This window comes from Chelonoidis abingdonii, chromosome 1 (assembly GCF_003597395.2).
Source record: "Chelonoidis abingdonii isolate Lonesome George chromosome 1, CheloAbing_2.0, whole genome shotgun sequence".
In the NCBI taxonomy this organism is placed as follows: Eukaryota; Metazoa; Chordata; order Testudines; family Testudinidae; genus Chelonoidis; species Chelonoidis abingdonii.
The window spans coordinates 185,944,869-185,964,311 of record NC_133769.1 but is presented as its reverse complement, the minus strand read 5'-3'; the positions used below and the strand labels follow the sequence as shown (position 1 = coordinate 185,964,311).

Here is a 19,443-nt window from a genome sequence, read left to right as displayed (position 1 = left end):
ACAAGTTTCTGAAAAACAGGGTTACATTTGGCATGTTAATTTGCCTGTCTTATTTATTTGCATCAACTTCCCTTTTTGTTTTCTGTGTTTGCCAGACTTTTGCTTCCACATCACATATTTAGCTAATCAAGGATTTCTCCAGCAGCATAAAGCAGCTGCAAAGCCAACTTTACAGGCTCCCAAAGGATTTCCCCTCGTGCAAAGTGAATCCCTTGACAGTAGAGCTGGTTTAGCGATCCCCATCCTGATTCCCAGAGAATTGGGTCTTCCAGAAGAAAAGGGTATGTGTTGGAGCATCATTATGGCCTAGCAATCCTTGGCTGCCCTGGGTGGTCAGGCAGAACTTAGGCCTGGTCTACACTACGCGTATAAACCGATTTTAGCAGCATTAAACCGATTTAACGGCGCATCCATCCACATTACGAGGCCCTTTATATCGATATAAAGGGCTCTTTAAATCGATTACTGTACTCCTCCCCAATGAGAGGAGTAGCGCTAAAATCGGTATTACCATATCGGATTAGGGTTAGTGTGGCCGCAAATCGATGGTATTGGCCTCCAGGCAGAATCCCACAGTGCACCACTGTGACCGCTCTGGACAGCCATCTGAACTCGGATGCAGTGGCCAGGTAAACAGGAAAAGCTCCGAGAACTTTTGAATTACATTTCCTGTTTGCCCAGCGTGGAGCTCTGATCGCATGGGTGGCGATGCAGTCCCAAATCCAAAAAGAGCATCACAGCAATCGAGACCACGGGAAATACTGATCTGAAATCAGCTGTAATGGGTGAACAAATCTGATCTATGATCAGAGCTCCGTTAAAAGAAAGACGAAAATGACCAAAAGTGTCATATGACAAAAACAATTCTCCAGGACATACCATAAGCTGAGCTGACTGTGAACAAGCCGTAAACGGAAAGCAAAGAATAACAAAATGGAGCAGCTCACAGGAGGGAGGAGGAGAGATACCTGAGGAATACTAGCTAATCCCACAGTACACAGCCAAGTTCTGAAAAGATAATTTGCATTCCTTGGCTGAGCTCACCATGCTGTAAGGTTCAAGAACAATACAATTGTCTCGGCGTGGTCACAAGGGTATAGCTCGATCAAATATACTCCCTCCCGACCCACCACATGAAAGAAAGGGAAAGAAATTGTTTCTTGAACTTTTTCAAATGTCAATCCCTATGGTCTAACTGAATCCTGTGGTAGACGCGATGGCCAGCAGAGTGAAAGAGCAGTACCGCTCATTACTCCCCTCCCTAGGTGAGAAAGACGGTACACAATTGACTGCTATTCCGTCTGAATCACCATCAGCCCGTGAGGCACCTGGCTTGCCTCAGGTGAGGCCAGCTGGGGATGCACTGGGTAAAAATAAAGTGTAATGATTCCTGGTCATATCCCAGTAGATAGTAGCAAAGGAACGGCTGTGGTAACACGTCCTCTGCATCAATAGCGAACTGGGGGCTTGAGCTGCCACATCATCAGCCCCCCCCCTATTCACGTCGATAAAGAAAAGTTTCCTATCTGATAACTGCCTAGGACCTTATCATAGCAGCGGGATTACATGGCTCCATCTCCCCCAGCAAGCCACTTAACGATCTAACCTCACATAGGAACTGTCATAGCAGCGAAAGGAAGGACTGCTCCACCCTCATAATTTATCGTCACAACAAGCTCAGTGTTTCTTATGTAACTGCATTGCTTTATTAAATTTCATGACACAAATGAGGGGAGACGCTGCCAACGGATAACACATCAAGGAAAGAGTTAGGGAGAAAGGGACAACGGCAGATGGGAGTGTGGCACAGGGGCAACCCCTCAATAAAGAACGTGCAACTGATACGCTCGTTATTCTGCTTGGATCTGACATTGGAGCAAGCGTGTTCTCTGATAACATGCTGGTTCTTCTAGTACACTTGCCGACAATTATTACGTAAGCAAGGACTAGATTCTACTATTTAGAAACGTCATAAAGAAGGGATTGACTCAGGGAGTCATTCCCAGTTTTGGCCTTATGCAACCCCCGGCCTGAACCGATCGCAAGGGCACCCATAAGGATACAAGCCAGACAGTACAGAGGGACAGGATACCGTCAATCTATATTGCACAAGTTTACAATGGTAGCAGAACGGATAACAGAATGTACTGATAGACCGATCTCTGCTATTATGCAACAAGCAAAACGAATGCTGCTATGTGGAGAGTGCACAGAATAAACCGCCTCTGTCAGCGGTACCAGTAGCACCAGTACGGTGAAACAGTAAAAAAAAACTGAAACGGGCCTTGCATGGTTGCAATGCTATGGCGTATGCCAAGGGCATCCAGGAAAAGGGAACGTGAAACTGATTAGTCTGCCGTGCTCTTTCTCCAGGAGAAGAGAAATGACGGCACGACATTTACCCAGAAACCACCTGCAGACAATGATTTTGCCCCATAAGGCACGGGCGATCCTCACACCAGAATTCAACCGGGCGAAGGGAGAACTACGTGGAACTATGGAACAGCTACCGGAACTAGCACTACCACCTCAGATAGCAACACGACTCCCAGAACATCGACAGCATCAGCTCCTGGCAACCCATGGAACAGCAACACCAGAACCCGAATCAGATATGATGCTTAAGGTGGGCCCCCAACAGCGACACTCGACTTTATACAATCTGTTTTATAAAACCGTTTTATGTAAAATCGGACTAATCCCGTAATGTAGACGTACACTTAGAGAAACTCATAGGCTGCAGTAAGTTACACTGTGGTCAAAACTGATCCTCATCTGGCCCCAGCTTCTGAGTGGTGCAAAAATATCTTAAAAGCCCCTTTGCACCAACACAGCTGTATCAAGCATATCTAAAGATCTAAAGATTTAACCACTCAGGATATGTATTTGACTGTGAAATACAAAACGTACTGAGTTAAAGATATGAATAATATTTTCAAAATGCTTAATTTAGGAGCCCAAATCCCATTTTCATAAGGGACTTAAGACTGTTGATTTACGATGATACTTAGGCTCAAAGTGCCCAAGTCCCTTTTTCGAAAGGGACTTGGGCTCCTAAGTTAACTAAGCATTTTGAAAATATTACTCATCTTTAATATGGAATCTGTAACTTAAACTTGTGTTTCTTAGTGTCCGGCTATACTGAAAAAAGGACAGGGGACATTTGATATGGTTTTAATCAGATTTTATTATTACATGTCTGGGACCACCTGGCAGATAAAAGTGTACAGTGCAGTGCAGGTGCAGGTAACAGTGCAGTACAGTGCAGATAAACCCATGTTCAGTCAATAATTACCTGGGGACTTCCACCAGCTCCCCTTCTTTTTCCATCCAGGTCCCCCAGGCAATCCATTGCTGGGACCTTTCCATCCATCTCCTCTCTTATACGAGGGTCAAGGTGGGCTATGAAAAATAGGGCTTGGCTCCCTGCCATGCTAATCAGAGGAACCCCCCATCTGTTCCATTCCTTTAACCAACACCTCCTTTTTAAGTCCTGTCCAAGCCATTTATCCAGTCACTGTATTCCTTTTCTATGGAGTACCGGCACTGGACATCCGCCCCACATTTACATAATGAGTTGCGACATATAGCCTATTGTCCTTCATGCCACACTGTCAACAAAGCCCTCCCTTAACCTGCTACGGGGAAGGTGAAAAACCCCCAACTCCACCTAGGCCGATCTGGTGGTAAGGAAAAAATTCCTTCCCAGCCCCCGTAAAAGAGGGGGCGGCTAGCGTAATGCTCACAGCACTTGGTATTTCGCCACCTAAAGGGGAGGGAGGCTAGGTGCTGCCTCAGCCTGCCCCATGTAAAAGGGGCTTCATGCTCAGGGCCGTCCCTTTTAAATCTTTCCACCCATCCGGTTTCCAAGGGATGAGTCAGTGTTGCTATGCTGGCTCCTTGTCTGCTTTTGCAGCAGTTTGACCTCTCTGCCACCCCACCCCCCAGCCATAAAGCACTGTTCCCTTCATCCAGTCAGATAAATTCCCCCTCTCCCCACCGCCTAATGGTGCAGTTTGGTGATTTTGACACAGTGAACTTTAAAGACTTGGTGAATTTACCCAAGAGGTATTGTGCAGCTGTTTATAAAATAATTATCAGGGTTTTTTAACAAAATTTAGGACTATTATTATTTATTTCTTTTGCACAAGAATATGGAGGTCAAAGCCCCACTGTGTTTTGCACTGAACAAAACAGGATTTTTAGATACAGACCTGGGAGTACTTTTACCAGAATGATATCCCATTTACCATGCACACAGGGTGAACAAGCCATTAAGTTTGAAAGCTCTAGTCCTTGCTCTCATTTACATTATTTTTCTCCTTAAAAATACACATGGCATGTGCATCATTCCAAAACTAAGAGCGAGGAGCAATGATATAATATTTTTCACAGAAAGAAGACTTGTGGCTTCTCATTTGAGGATTTTACTACAGTCGTTTAATACTTCTAGCTGGAAAATTTACAAATTTTAAATTTGGCACCAACACAACAAAATGTCATTACTTAATGAAAAAGATACTTCTGTGTTAACTTTACTTAGAAGCACTACAGAATTCAAGTCCACAGGCTTAACATCAAGGTCCTCAAAGGAGCATCTCCAAGAACTGGTAGGAAAATATTTGCAGTCAGTTTTCCAGACACACAACTTAGCTAGAGTGAGCGAATGAAACATTTTAGGTTACAGCTGTTGTGTGACAGGGGATCAGCTAGATTACTATGGTTTTAAACCATGATTAATATAGTTATGTAGAGAAAATGCAGACCATGCCCCTTAGCATTCTGATATTTGACACTCTAAATTTTATGTTGACTTTGATTCATCCAAGGTTTCCATTTGAACAGGTAAAGTTCCTAAATAAATGTATACACTTTTTTAAAAACACTGCCCTGTATATTTTGCATACAGTTAAGAGATCTATATCTTCCTATTCTGAATGCCTTTTACTCAGTACAGTTTTGTAAGGAATTATGAAATGTTTAGCCCCTGAGGCCCAGATTCAGGAAAGCACTTCTATCCACGATGAGGGCTTAAGCATGTGTTAGATAGATAGATATTTAAATATATATATTTATCTTTACTGTGTATATGTATATTCACACAAGCACACACACACACTAAAGTTAAGCATGTGCCTAAGGGCTTTCTTGAACAGAGATGGAGTTAAGCACATACTTACGTGCTTTCCTGGAGTCTAAAATATAATGAAGAATTTGAACTACTGTTGTTCTATTAATAATCATTCAACAAACTGGTTTGGGCCATTATAATACTGGCTTTGCAAAGTCAAAATTTCTATCTTTTTGGAAAACACATAAAAACAACAAAATGATTAATGAACTAGACAGTAAATAACTATTACTTTAGTTCTCTGACTTGAGTGTGCTATCAGAAATGCAGCATTAAGAGGGATATACTTTTTAATTTTATTTTTCAGAAGTTTTAATACAACCATATAGATTTATTCAAATACTATGACAAAGAAAACACAGCAGGAGTATGGATTTACTAATAACACAATATGAAATAGTCATAGATAACTACTCCTGGATGTTATAAGATAAATAATTCCCTATCAACATCCCTTCAAAAAAATAGAAAAAAATAATGAAGAGAGAAGCATCAGAAGCCAAATATACCTGAAGCCAATTTGTAATGCTCTCATGAAAGACCAAATGCCTTCATAGCTGGATCCTGTGACTCCGTAAATTGTTTTTTTTCCCCATTAGTTAACCAGTTAGCCAATCAAAGAATATGGGGGGAAGAGTTCCAATTTCATCAAATGGCTCTTGGCCACTGTTAGTTTTGCACAATCCATTTCCTGGCATTACTCCAACAGGGTACATAATCTAGAGAGCCTAAAACACAGAGGCGTGACGTAGGGGATGCCCTTACCCTGGTTATTACATACTTCCAAAATGTAGATATACTTTATGACATTCAAATACTATATGAGTCAGGTTTGCACTGAAGCTGTCACTTCCCTAGCATTTACTTTATGCACTCGCTCAGGAGTCCAATAATGTCTTTTTAAAATTTTGTTCTGAAAGAAAAGCAAAAAGAGAACTGGATATTCTGCATACACTGTGTCAGATATCATCCTACCTGTCAGAGTAAAGTGAGTTATTTTGCTCCTTCTCCCATTTTTCTTTTATGGTATAGTCAGTAAGATAAATCAAGGAGTTCAGCCATTTGTATGTGTTACTCACAAAATGCTTTTTGGTTAACATACCTTTTAAAGTGCACTTCAAGTGAAGACTGCTTTTTGCACAAGGTTAGGTAACAGCCTCACTGAAGTGAAGCCTCAAAAAATTGGATAGAAACTCCTAAACGCGCCTTTCCATGGAAATCTTTAGTAAAAGGCAAAAGATTTACACGATCTGAAGAGAAACCAGAGTGAGTTATTTGTGGCCTGCTAACAGTTCCACAGCTCCTTTATAATTTTGAGTAAAAAAGGATCTTGCTCTATTGGTTGCTGCTATTTACCATGTAAGTCTGTAAAGAAGGCTAAATTTGCCATTGGATAGCCAGATGGCCTTCAGTTTCCAGCTATTAGCAAATTTAAATCTGGAATTGTTTTGGCATGTAAGTAGAGTTGGTGAGATTAGAAGTGGTAATTTACTTGATTTTCTGAAGAACACTCCAAGAGGAGGTAACTACTGTGTTTTTTTCTTAAAGGTGCAGACAACCATTTTAAAAATTGAAGTTCAGAGAGAGAGCAACAGGGTTAACAATTTTTCTTCAATCTCAAGCCACATTGGGGCTTGTGAAGAGTTGGTGGGACAATTATTAAAAATCTTAATTGAAAAGCCACATTATAGAAATTCAAATCAGGTATTCTTACTCACCAATTTGGACATGATTTCTTAAGTATCTTGTGGGATTTCTGTGGTATCTTCATAATCCATAAGAATTTTTGTACAACTCTACTTCTTCTTTTAAAAGTTGAAGCAGGAAATTTAAGTGGAATTAAGCTAAACATATACATACATCTTGGTCCTACACTCATTTTAATAGCTTCTATCTTTCCCAATAAACATACTGATAGTGGACACCATTTCTCCATATCATTTGTCACTTCTCAGAGTATGACATCCGTGTTTTCAGATACTATTTTTGATAAATCAGAACATATTCTGAAGCCTAATAGGTTATGAAAGCACAATGATTGTATATGAGATATATTTGGTCTACAAGAAACATTAGTTAATCAAGACTTATTCTAGTTTATCTGAAATCCAGATATTTCACTGAAGTAGTTTACTGTAGATCCTAGCAGTGAAATTGAAGATGAGGGATGTTTGAGAGTGAACAGAATGTCAGCCATGTATAGACTAATCTTTTACTCTTTATCCCAGGTGGTACATCCTTCAATGGATGTTGTCTGTCTGATACATGCTGCCAGCAGTCCATGACTATATCAAATAGTAGAGGTAATACAGAGCATCGCTGATGCATTCCTCAATTTAACGAGAAAGTGGAGAAGATAACTATACTTCAGAAGAGAGGGAAGGAATGATTTGTAAATAATATTAATCCAGGTGAGAAATTTAAATGCAAATTTTCTCAGGACTGCTTGTATATATGGCCAGTCCACTTGATCAAAAGCCCTTCCAGCATCTAACAATAGGATAAGCAGCTGCAGCATCAGTTGTTTGTGCCTGGCAGACTAAGTGGAATGTTTGGAGTGTTGTCTACCACTGATCTGCTGCGAATAAAACCCACCTGGTCCTCATGAATGATTGATGGAGCAATGTTGTTTAAGTGTGAAGCAAGAATCTTTGTCAGTATTTGTAATCTGTGTTGAACAGCGAGGTGGGCGGTAAACTCCACAATGAAGACCATCCATGTCTTTCTTTCGAATTAGGGTAATTATTGCTGTCCTCATGTCTCGTGACATTATTTCATTGTCGACGTCTGTATGAGTACTAACTGATTGATAAATGTCTTATAAAATTCTGCTGGAAAACCATAACACTCAAGCACTGTGCTGAAGTTGAGTAAGATAATTGCCTGTTTAACTTCTAATAGAGTTTTCTTCTAGAGAGATCGATCTTATTCCATATAATCAGATGGAGGTACTTTCCAAGCAAAATGTCAATGTCATGTATTGGGCATAAAGTGGAATGACTTCATCAGTAATGCAGATGTTTATGGTCATTTGGATCTACAGACTAGTGGAGCCATTGTCCGCAGGCGGCACTTTATGCTTTTCAGACATGTCGCAAGGATGCCAGCAAAGATGTTCCAGCGAATGCCATTCTCCGGGTGACTTGTAACCTCCAGGACAAAATTCCACCAACTGAGGTGGGGAGGTGGCCTAGTGGCAGACCCCCTATTACAGGGGTTCATCAAGTCTGTTCCAATGTTGGACTCTTAAGTGGTCAACCCTTTGCGGCTGCGCTAGAATGGACCAAATGGTGAACGATCGTTACAGCCGACTGTCTGGCTAAGAGTTGAAGAAGAAGAAGATGGAGGTACTGATAATGTATTTAGGGGTAGTCCCTCCATGAATAGGTCAAATATATTGGAATTGAACTGATCATGAGATATGTAAAGGGATTCACAAAAGTTTTTAAACTGCCTGTTAGTTTTAACAGGTTCTAGTACAGAAAATTTATTGTCCTGTAACAAAGATGATACATTAGATGAAGCCATTTTAATTTTCTTCACTAGGAGCTTGCTTGCTTTATCCCACAATTCATAATTCCTCTGTTGAATCGTTAAGCAATAAATTCAATATTGGTGGACATACGTTCATTGTATTTGTATATTGAAATAATGAGAGAGTGCATCAGCTCATTATTGTGAGGATCTTTCTTTTCCCCCAAAAATTATCAACCTCCTCTGTCAACGAATTAAGTAATTCATTTATTTTTGTACTCTTTTCAGATGTGAATTTTATACATTCTCCTGTTAAGGTAATGCTTCCCATAAAGTTGTAGTAGAGGAGACAGTATTTGTATTTTCCTTCAAGAAGTTGTAACAGATGCTTCAATAATATAAGAAATGTAGGGTCCCTCACTAGATGTATGTTTAACTTCCATCTTGAGAATCTTGTAGCACTATGACAAGTATCTATGTGAAGAGAAATTGGAGCATGATCAAAAACGATATTACCAACTTCCTCCTCCAGACATGCAGGAACTAGTATATTAGATATCATAAAAAAAATCTAACCTGAAATAGTAATCATGAATTATGGAGAAATATGTGTAATCATGCTTTGTAGGATGCTTCATTCTCCAAATATCCACTAGTCCAATATCCTTCAGTAAGGATAATGAGTGGTTTGCAAAGGCCTGAGATTTTTGCTAAAAACATTGAGATTTGTCTAAGATATCAGTGACAGTGTTCCAATCTCCTTCTAGTACCACTGGGACATATCAACTCTGTTGGAAACAATGCCAGTTATTTCTTCAATAAAGGTATGTTCCCACCTCTAGGCTTATATACACTCTCCAAAAATAATCTCTTAGTATTGAAAATGCCATCAATTATTATGTTTTTACCCTCTAGATCTGACTATGACTGAATATATTCAAAAGTTAGGCGCTTGTGGATTAGTATTGCTACTCTCCTGCTCCTGGATTTTAAAGAGTAGTTATATTCATGTCCCACCCATGTTTTTTTAATTCTGTCTGCATGTTCATTCCTGAAATGGGTCCCTTGAAGTAAAGCTATAAGACATCCATTTGATTTTAAGTGCCTCAAAGTTTTGATTCTCTTGAAGCGTTCACGAAAAAAAGCAGTGACTGCTCAGCTGCTAATTGACACCAAATAGATTGACAGCCTTCAAGTGCCTCTCCATACAAAAGGAAAAAATACCACCCATTTTACCATTAACATCCTGGACTTCCAACATGGGTACATTCAGTTCCCAGATGGCGTATACCTGCACACACCCTCCTCCTCCCCATCCACAATACACATTTATTAGGAATCTGTTGGAAATATACTTATATTTACCAAAATACCATGCCTCAGTGCATATAAATGAATGAAGCTTATTGCTTCCTAGATATGAATGCATAATAGTATAGTATATAAATTTTAATATGCACATGGCATGTAAATATTTATAGTAATAGTCTAATGCAAATGGTAAATATAAAGTGACACAAATGATAATATGTGTGCAAATAAATATAAATATTATCACCATATGCATATTATAAACATATACACCTTAAGTATGGGTAGAAACATAAAAATAAAAACACAAATGCCCATATAAAGTGATACAGGTATTCACAAATAACACACAAATAGTTATGAATATATTAATTTCATGTATATATTAAAAATAAATATAGATAAAAATATAAGTAGAAATGTTATAAGAGTAACACATTCCACTGTTGTGTGCAGTATTGTTGCAGCCATTTTGGTCCCAGAATAATAGAGTGACAAGGTGGGTGAGGTAATATCTTTACTGGATCAACTTCTGTTGGTGAGAAAGATATTACCTTACCCACCTTATTTCTCTAATAAGAGTAATATGATTATTATAAATATCTACATATATTTATGCTGACTTTTCAATATATTGAAAATGTTGATTATCAAGCTATACTAAATATCTTGCCTAACAGTACTCATATTTTATAACACTATAAAATATTTCAAATATGTAAAATATATGTTCATGAGTTTCCTAGTTTTCTCAATCACAGATCCTTTTCTTGAGAGCTTATACTCTCCATTTTATTTTCCTTTATGAGAAGATCATGCTTTTACCCTTAGTGAGATCTGATTTCAATTCCTGTAGTGCTTGCCAAGCATCCAGCAAGGTACTGAAGTATTTCACAGAGTCTGTCAGCTTCATTATGAAGACTGCAGGATATTTGAGACTGTATTTAATCTCTGATCCCAAGAGCTTGTTTGATGACATTAAGTGCTGCTCTCTCCTTGCTTAAATTTACAGAGAAGTCTGGATACAAAGAAAATTTAAAAGCCTTTTTTACTTAAGAGTTCCCTTTTGCCTAGCACCAGACATCAGCTTAATTTTGTCATTAAATCATAGCAATTTAAAGATGATGGGTTTGTGGTTATTATTGCTTTCTTCTCTGCCACTCACTGAGCTCTTTCAATCTCCAGGGAAAGCAACCTGGGATCCAATCCTAGTAACTCAGGGTATTCTGGAGAAAGGTAATTGTTGTTGCTGATTTTTTTTTAATTGCCCACCCTTCAGGGACCCCCACTAATCACAAACTGTGTGATCTATTTTCAACATCTTCTTGTTTCATCTGCTTTTATGGTAGTTTTTCATAGTTTGTATTTTCCCTCATCATTAGCGAGCTCACAGATATCTTGAGATAAAAGATAAAAGATCAAATTTGGTAGTTAGAAAGTACTCCATAGCCACAAAGTCCAGTGTGAGAGACTGCTGGATTTCCTCATTCTTACCTTGCTCTGGAGATTCAGACATGGGTTGTTTGGCGTTTCTATTTTTGTCAACAAAAAAGTGTCCCCCTCATCTAATTAGCAAATTTCTTATAGAAAAGTTATGGTTTAGATACCAGAGAGCCCTTCGTTGATGAGGATTAGTGAGTGAGGAGGCCAGGAGCTAGGCAGCCATCTTCTCTACAGATCATGTGATTTCCTCCCCACCTCGTAAACAGAAGGATATTTTTTTATTTGTAAAAGCAGCAAAGAATCCTGTGGCACCTTATAGACTAACAGACTTTTTGGAGCATGAGCTTTCGTGGGTGAATACCCACTTCGTCGGATGCATGCATGTATTCACCCGCGAAAGCTCATGCTCCAAAAAGTCTGTTAGTCTATAAGGTGCCACAGGATTCTTTGCTGCTTTTACAGATCCAGACTAACACGGCTACCCCACTGATACTTTTTTCTTTGTAATAGTCTCAGAAGCATCAATGACACAATGTGGATTAATGAATACCTATGAGAAGCTGAGAGGCTCCCCATAAGACCCTTTAGGAACTGGCTGTCCTTAACAGAAAGCCAAAGACTGATAAGGGAAGCACACATCCATTTCTGTTTAAAGGACTAGGGTAGAAAAGAGAGAGCTATTTGGTGACAAAGATAGAAATAACTGGCTATCCTCACCTTTTGAAGACAACAATAGGTATTGGAGGAATCCGAATGCTGGAAGGGAAGCAGATGAACATTTTGCATGAAGATTCTAGTTCATGAACAACCTGAAAATTAATCAGATCTGCAAGGATTGTTTTGGTGTCAGCCCTTACTAACCAAACTGCATGCCTCAGTCTGGGAATCACACATACCAAATGTGGCACCATTTAAAGAGTTCTCGTACTAACTCCTTGTCAAGTGTGTAAAACCTTCTCTTCCTCTTTAACTACCCTTATGGCCAACACTGGTGCATTTTTCCTTTGCTGGAATGAAGATTGTTATTGTGTGATCAAGAGATTTCCGAAAATTAGGCACAGGGAATGGAGATTCATATGGAGGGCTCACTGAAAATTCTCAAAAGATGTGTTCAATAGCATTCTCTAGATCAAAGGTAGCCAACCTATGGCATGGGTGCCAAAGGCGGCACACGAGCTGATTTTCAGTGGCACTCACACTGCCCGAGTTCTGGCCATCAGTCTGGGGGGCTCTGCATTTTAATTTAATTCTAAGATCGTATCACTTAAATGACCGTATCATTGCAACTGTCTTCCATACAGCAGAGGGAAAAATAATTGGGAAAGATGAAGAGACTACTATTCTGTAGAGCTAGATTTTTCTCCACTGTTCATTTTCTATAACTGCAGTAAAATAACTGCGCCTTGGGGGCACATTAGGAAAAGAATAGTAATTAAGTTTATGAAAGGATAATCTGTGTAAAACTGAATTAGAATTGACTCAAACTAAATCTAAAGTATTGTAGGACAAAAAGAAAAAAACTAGCTGAGTCCTGTATAGTTTATTCAAAAGCATTTCCAGCCCTATCAAACTAAACTCTGTGATCTGGAGTCAATCTACTACCTTTCTCAGTGTCTGTAACCTCTATTTGAAATAGAAAAGATGGCATCACTGGACAGCAAGCACATTCTTCTTCTCCCTAAGGTACCATGCATCGAACCTAATAAACCCCAAGGCTAAATAAATTTAAACTGAGCTGATGAATGATCCTATGCAACTTACTATCACCACTACCGCACAAATGTACACATTATTTTAACATGATGTATAGATTATAATCTATTTTAAATAAGCCCCACTGGTGGCGATGCTAATACCTCAGTGCTCATAAAAGGTATTTTCCCACCACAATTGTATTATAATTCAACTGATACACAGTGTATTATTTTTTTTTAAAAATCACTATTGTACACCATTATTTAGTGATTAGACATACATTGCTTTCAACTTATCAGCCAGAGATTTGAAGGCAAAGAACACTACATAATTAATAATTTTCATAGTACCACTTAATGTGTTGCACAGCTATTGAACCCATATTCAAGACATGTTTTTATGGAACCATTCCATCTACAGATCTAGTTAACTCATACACAGAATGTAATACAAACTATGGAAACATGTAACTTGAACCAATGGGTTTGCTGCAAAGCTAGCTGAAGTCAATGGAAAGATTCTGTTGACATTACTGAGATTTGGATCTGGCCCAATATGACGTCACAAGAACACAATGAACATACTATATTTTTCATTTGCCTATATATTATGATTTCCAGTTGTAGTACTAAAGTGATTAGAACTATGCAATTTATTCTGCATAAATCAGAATAAGCCTAGAGTGCAAAATTCTTTGTTAAATCTGTTTATGTTGATTTTGATTTGTACAAAAAGTAAAAAGGGGCTTCTATCAAACATCCCAGGTTTCCAAATAAAAAGATGACAGCAGAATACAAAACAGCCCTGGCACAATACCTGATACTCTGTGACAGCCCACTCAAATAGATGTGCCTTGCAGTGTTCCCCAAAGGTCAATGAACTACAGAAGCTAGCATTTATACATCAGTATGAATTATGTTAATCACCCAATCATGTTATACACCTTTGACTTGCACCTGAAAGGAAGAGAAAACCTTATCATTAGAGTGATGGCAAAGGAAGTGCAGTGTAATTGAGAATTTGGAAATCATCTGAATTCTGCTAAGAATTGCCAAATATATCTGAAACTTGAGGGATGTTGTCATGGTATAATTCCCCACTCTGAACCTGAGAGTCCAAAAGATGGGGTACCAGCATGAATTCCTATTAAGCTCAATTACCCAGCTTAGTACTGTGATAGTGCTGCCACAACCAGATTCCAGTGCCTGTATCCTCTGTTCCACCAAACCTTGGCCTGAGGGACCCCAAGACACCACCCTCTGGATCTTAAACACAAGAAATAAACCCTTTCCCCACCGTGCCTCTCCCAGGCTTCCCTCCTGTTACCCTGGAAGATCACTGTGATTCAACTCCTGAATTAAAACAGAGAAGAAAATTCACCTTCCCCCTCCTTCTCTTCGTCCTCCCAGACTCTCCCTGAGAGAGAAAGTAATCCAACACAGAGAGAAAAATTAACCTTTCTCTCCCCCTACTCCTTTCTCCCACAATTCCCTGGTGGGTCAGACCCAGTCCCTGGGGTCTCACCAGAATAAAAAACATCAGTTCTTAACAAAGAAAAGCTTTAAGTTAAGAGAGAAAAACAGTAAAAATACTTGTAAATTAAGCTGGATTAGGTACAGGATTTTCAGCTAAGACACGGGAATACCCTCTCAGCCTAGTACAAGACAATTAAATGCCTTTCAGCCAAACATAAATTGAACTCCCTTCCAGCCAAATACACAATTAAACTCCTTCCAAGACAAATGCACATTTCGCCAATAAAGAAAACAAACATAAGCCTAACTTCCCTTATCTACCTAGTACTCACTATTCTGAACTTATAAGAGCCTGTATCAGAGAGATTGGAGAGAAACCTGGTTGCACATCTGGTCACTCTCAGAACCCAGAGAGAACAACAACCAAATTCTAACAGTACACACAAAAACTTCCCTCCCTCAAGATTTGAAAGTATCCTGTCCCTTGATTGGTTCTCTGGTCAGGTGACAGCCAGGCTCACTGAACTTGTTAACCCTTTACAGTCAAAAGAGATATAAAGTACTTCTGTTCAATTAACTTCTACTATCTGTTTATGACAGACGTGTAAATGTTCTACTATACCAGAAAAGTCAGTGTGTCTTAGCAATATTGCATGTATAACTGTTTTTTGTTTTTCCATTGGGAGCTATATGTTATTGTGTGTTAAAATATACCCCTGATGATCACTTGACATTTTAAAATATATTTTAAACATTTTAGAAATACATTGTCATCCAGTATTTGTTTGATGCCCTGTCCCAGTACCATAGATTTTCCTGGGGAAAACTGTTATTATAGTAAGAATAATAACAACCCTCCTCGCTACCCAACATATGGCAACAACTTCTTGTGCAATACTTTATTTGAGGTTTGCTGAATATAAACAAAATATTTTTAGTGTGTGGCTGAATTTAGTTCATGGCAAGAATGTCCATAAATCTTTATAATAACCTATTGGAACTGTTTCATAGGTAATTAACAAATCAACAATACTTTTTTAAAAAAATTACACACAGAGTACATAAACAGATTTATATGTGTATACACACATTCACCTCCCAATACTCCAATACTATGACATTAAAAAAAAATCTCGGCCACACTGCTGATAGCTTATATAGTGACTCAGTTTCAATCTGAGATACATGGGCATGCACTATAGCATATTTTGAAAAATATTAACTACTTTGTGCATGCAGGAATCAAGCAAGGTTACAGGTCTGTTGCATCTTACGCTGCGGTTACGTTCCGCAGTTAGCATGTAAAGCGAAAATCGCAAATAGTCAAAATTACATTGAGTGTAATGGCTGGCAGAATTGCCCACACTACAGGTACAGTATTAAAATTTTTATTTTTCTCTCTTTTTTTTGTTTTGTTTTTGCCAACCGTGTAAAGCTGAAATCGCGCATTTTAAATGTGCGTAAGATGCAACAGACCTGTATTTAAAAATCATGCGTCTTCTGTCAGAAGATGAGGATATATTTTTGCAGTAGTAAAATCCATTTTTATTGCTAGAAAATTGATTCTGCTATTGGGCAAAAGCATCATTAGTTAAGTGGTCCACACATTATATGGGAAATACCTGATTACCAGATTTCAAATAGTGGATGATATTGCAAAAGTGATACACTAAAATCAAAACAAATTACAAAAAAAGAAAAGAAAAGAAAAAAGAAAAACATATTAGCTCTTGCTATTAAATGTCAATATAAAATTATTGCACTCGACAGCTGTTTGGTGCCCCTTGTAGTGTTGCTGTTATATTTCGGTTTCTGGTAAACTAGTGTTACTTTAATTGTAATTTTTTTATGTATTGGATATATAAGGAGCTTCGTTCATTAGTATGGTTAACATAAGCAATAATAACTCCCTCCTTTTTAAAAAAGAAGTGAAAGAGTACACTAGGCTTCAAGATAATGCTGTAAAAAAATCCCCAGAAAATATCTTAAATTTAAAAATTATAACCCTAATGCCAATTTGCTCAACGGTAATAAAAGTCTGTTATGTGAACTGTTTAGACAAAGGAATGGGGTCTTATTTTGAGACTTTAGAACTTGTTGCTCCACAAGTCAAGTATGTATATCATTATCATCATTATCAATTATCATCCTGTATATCATTATCATCAACAGAAAATGAAAAGGTCACATTATTTTTTCATATTTCTGAGCTACGATTCCTACATCCTTCATGAATACTGTAGCCAGGATTCCATCAATAGGTCAAAGAGTGAAAATAAGACACATGTTCCACCAACCTAATGCTATCTCTCAAATTAAAAATACCTAGATTGACAAGTTTTTACTTTATTTATGCATCAGAATCACAAATCTACTATTCTCACCTTACTGCACAACCAATTAATTCCCTTGCTATGGTTATTTGCTAGATAACCATCAATACAGCTACAATAACAGACTAAACACACAATGAAAAAGACCTTTTCCCAACTCCTGCCCAGATTACACATGCAGGCAAACAATTCTGTTATTTTAAATGCTTCATTATTTTCAAAGTTATGAAGATAGCAATATAAAAAAAGAGTGCACTACATTCTAGACACTCTGCAAATATGATATATTATATATAGAAAATATGCCAAAGAAGGCAGCCTCCTCTGCTCATTTGTTGGCTTCTTACACAAACACGTCTATACTTTCTTACACACTGTCTCTTACACACTGAACATATCTCCAAGATTTACCTCTGCCACAATTCCTATAGGAAGTCAGCCAACTATAGATGGCCAGATGGTGATAGCTGGCATCTTTAAAAATGTTTAATTTTAAAAATTAAAAGCATATAAAAAGCATATATGTTTAGTAAGATCCTTTTCCGCACATTCTGTGTATCATTTTTCTTCAACCATGAGATCCTGGGCTCAAGGGTGCCATGTCTTTGTATTTTTTTGTTCAATGCCGGCACCACAGGGGCTTGATCTTTTGGATGACACTTCAGTGTAGCTATTAAATAAGGAGATAAATAAATGAGAGGAGGGGCTACTAATTATTTTTATACCTGCTGTCACAACTATTCTGCATATATAGTATTCATTGAGGTTAGATTGAAAAATAACTATTAAATCACCTAGTCCATCACCCTTCAAGTGAAGGATTGCTTTGGACTGCGACATAGCTCTGCCTTTGCAAGACACTGAAGAAATGTGAGGGTTACAGAGAACAGTTTCTATAAACGTGTGAGATTTAATGAACAATGGGGATTTTTAATTAAGTTTATACCACAGCCACTCTTAGCAAAGACTGAGCCTGCCCAACACATGAAGTTCTGACTGGGATCCAAACTTTCCCAAAGTTTGTGATGGGGATGGCAATGTGGTTGAATCCAGACAGGATCCATCTCAAGCTGATACTACTGATTTTTTGTTGTTGTTGCTAACTTGTATTTCCATGTTTTAAAATGACCAAGTGTATTGAATATTCTAGTTTTAGTCTCACTTCTTTAAGAAGGATCACACCTAATACTGCAGAAGTCTTGGATACTTCGTTCTCCCACATCTGCTAACCCTAGAGCAAAATATCATCAAAGCAATCTTCTGGGAATGCTCAATTATCTTTAGAGAACATTCTGTAGGAATCTTCAAGGCGAAGCATTGTTTATTTGAAAAAGCAAACCAAACCACATTAATTCAAAGCATATTTTAAAATACCAAATCTGAACGCTTTACCTTTCAGTCCTTGCTATTGCTGTCATCAAATCAAGTTATAGCTTAGCAACTCTGTTCTAACACATTTTCCTAAAACTAGGGTTCTCAAATTGGGGGTCGAGACCCCTCAGGGGGTTGCCAGGTTATTACGTGGGGGAGCTGTCAACCTCCACCCCAAACCCTCCTTTGCCTCCAGCATTTATAACGGTGTTAAATATATTAAAAAGTGTTTTTAATTTATAAGAGTGGGGGCTTGCACTCAGAGGCCTGGTCTACACTGGGGATGGTTGATGTAAGATGCGCAACTTCAGCTATGGGAATAGCGTAGCTGAAGTCGATATATCTTATTTCAACTTACCTCCCACCCTCACGGCGTGGGATTGACGGCCCCAGCTCCCCCATCAACTCCGCTTCTGCCTCTCGCCCTGGTGGAGTTCCGGAGTCGATGAGAGCATGTTCAGGGATTGATTTATCGCGTCTAGACAAGACGCAATGTATCAATCTCTGATAGATCAATCGCTTCTCACCAATGCGGAGGGTAGTGTGGATGTACCCAGAGGATTGCTATGTGAAATGTGTCACCAGTACAAAAGTTTGAGAGCCACTGTGCTAAAATTACAATTGAAAGAAACTGTCACTTCCTGCATTTCGGCATTTGCATGTCTGAATATATAGTATCATCCAGGAAAAGAGAGAATGAGGGTTTTGATGTTCTTTACACTATAATAGATTGACAAATAAAAATGTACACACATTTTGACTGACTTGTATAAAAGTAAAATATTGTCCAAAAGTTAAAAAAAAATACAGTCTACTTTGACTATTGTCCTCAGCTTTTGAGTTTAGGCTATACATTCTATTTTCAGGATTTTCTAATAAATAGCTATATTTATATTTTAAAACACATGAAAGGTAGATATAGATTTTAACACACACATCTGGAGAACGTAAATATTTGTTATTGTTTTCAATTTTTTTTATGTACCTAAGTGTATGTGCATAAACATTGGCCTTCACAGCATAAAGATTTCTGTACAAGAGTCTTACATGCAGCACTCCTTATGTGCAAAACAAATTCAGTGCATAAAAGTGACTCCTATCAGAGCAAGACAGTATGGAGAAAATTGCCAGATTCCTTGCTAATGGAAGAGGCTGGCTTATTTCCCCAGCAGAAATTGCTGGGGTAGATGGATGACTCCTTATGCAGGAG

General features: G+C 38.3%; 1 protein-coding gene and 1 non-coding gene across 2 annotated transcripts in view; both read right to left on the bottom strand.

Annotated features, from left to right (window-relative positions):
- The window catches only part of ROBO1 (roundabout guidance receptor 1), a 1,116,086-nt gene that overhangs the window by 636,113 nt on the left and 460,530 nt on the right, over positions 1–19,443 (bottom strand). The window lies entirely within an intron of this gene.
- Positions 6,286–6,401, bottom strand: LOC116816331 (U5 spliceosomal RNA). The gene has a single exon (XR_004371693.1). It is a non-coding gene; the product is annotated as a U5 spliceosomal RNA (small nuclear RNA).